Below are 2355 nucleotides of genomic sequence, written 5' to 3' on the forward strand. Positions count from 1 at the left end.
TTGTATTTCTCTGAATCAAAATAACAACGATTTAATTCGCTTTGGTATATTTACCACTGGTCGAAATGTAATGTTGTACACCTAACTCGGTCCAGTTAATATGTAAGAATACGCATGTAATATAATAGTAAATAATTAATAAATGATGAACAAAACATTAACAAATGTTTTTATTATTAACTAAGTTCTATTAATGCTTTATAAAATATCAAATAATACATTCAAGATTTCAACAGTATTTTTATTAAAATATTTATTAAATATAAAATATAAGATATTTCCCATTCATTTACATTTTTTTGTTATTTAGGCTATGTTTAGTTATTTAAGTCTTAATCATGCGTTTTATGCATTCATTATTAGAAAGTGTTACCATATGTTATATTACTGTACATTATAATGTAATAATGTCGCAGGCATGCAGGGTCCGGCTTGTAGAGGGGTAGCATTGCAAGGGACTTTGTTTAATATGCTACCAGTTTGCAATTTTATAATACGCATTTTGCTAAATTGACCAAAACAACCCATTTGTACAACACTCATTTTGCAAAAATTTGAACTCAACTCCCTGCTTTACACACAACTTTCAAAGGATGAACACACGTCAAGACTCTTAACATCCTCAAAATTACACAAGTTGTGAATAGAGAAACCAAGAGACAAAGTCTATTTTCCATCCTTACTGTTTGTGTTTAGTTGCTGCATTGTGTGCTAGTAATACTATTGTAAATAGGCAATGCAATGCAAGGAGGCTCAGGTAACCGATTAAGACTTGGTCTTTACCATTTTGGTGACAATAAGGTTATAACCATTGAGAGTAAATAGAATGGAGGCCAAAATTCTATTTCATTGTTGAAGCCAAGTTGGAGCCAAGGTTGGACCCAAAAAGACCAAAAAATGGCCAAATCCCATTCATTCCTATGAGAGACATAAAACCCTGTATCTCCCTTAAATGCCACTCCAGGGGGATCATTTTTTGCTCAACTAGTAGGTCCCCTTGCTCTCCAACTTACCAGGGTGGTGATTTTTTGTGGGTATGTTTTATTTTAGAGAGATATTAAAAGTTAAATTGACCAATGAGCATCAGAACATGGTTTGATTGACCGTTAGAAGTCTTGTTGTTGTCCAATCAGCACCTGCGTTTGGCGTTGCTAAGGTGGAATGTAAGTTGGAATGTTCCCAAATCTGGCTTCAAAGCGTTGAATGGCAAATAGCGTTGATTTGGCGTCCATTCTATTTACTGTCAATGGTTATAACAGAGGCTCTGTGTAAAGGGGATAAGTATGTTAGTGTGATATCTTCAGAATTCTCTGGGCACAATTTCTTTAGTGGCGTAGTCGCTATAGTTTAACCATCACCATTCTGCTACACATGCTGTGGCATTTCTAGCCAGAGCTGTAATATAACAGGCATGCTTGGGATTTTGGCACTTGTCAGCACTTGTCACACTGCTCTGGAGGAAGTTGCCCTGGGGTTGGTGTCACCTGCAGCAGCCACATGAGGAGTAGAGTTTGCATCTTCCCCCACTGCACTGCCCTGCCCTCCCTCCCCCTACCGCCCGCGCTTCAAAACAGGGCATAAACCAAAATTAACTGCATCATGGCTGGGACAAGCGCACTCCGTGGCACTGAAAGGAAGTATAACCCGTCCTTTACTACCCACACCTAGCCAGGGACGGGTCATGACAACATGGGCCCCCGGGCCAGACAACAAGAAAGGTCCCACTCAATGGTTGTTGCTAGCTTACAAAAAGATTCAAGGTTTTATATGTCAACTATTTTATTGAGTTTTACACACATCATGTGTCACGTATCAGTGGAAGATCAAAGGTTTTAGGAAAAGAATGAGAGACCCTATGTTGTTGGGGATTTGGAGGTTTGTCTTTGAAAGTGCGATATATAATACAATGTGAGAATGGGAAATGCAGAGGGCCTCAGGGCCCCCTTGGGCTTCAGGGCCCCCTTAGTTCTTGGCCCTGGTAGGCCGATACAGTAAAAGAGTAGAAGTCCGCACACTGTGGCTCCGCTTTGAAAATGTATTCAGGTCATACAGTGGTGTAGTCTACTTTTTCATGGTGGGTATACTGTATAGTTGAGCATTTTCTGAGGTGGGTATACTGTATATATTTGTGCTATTCAAAACAATGGATCAATCAATTTTAAGTGGGTATACTGAAATCCCTGAAATTTAGAGGTGGGTATACTCTGTATACCCACGTTCTACGTAGACTACACCACTGAGGTCATACAACATTTCGACCCAACAGGGTCTTCATCAGGCATGTGACTTCTACTCTTTTCAACTATTAGACGCGCCTTTGTCCTGCACCTGGTCTCAGAGAGGTGGGATGTGCAT

Source organism: Engraulis encrasicolus, chromosome 11 (genome assembly GCF_034702125.1).
Source record: "Engraulis encrasicolus isolate BLACKSEA-1 chromosome 11, IST_EnEncr_1.0, whole genome shotgun sequence".
Lineage (NCBI taxonomy): Eukaryota > Metazoa > Chordata > Actinopteri > Clupeiformes > Engraulidae > Engraulis > Engraulis encrasicolus.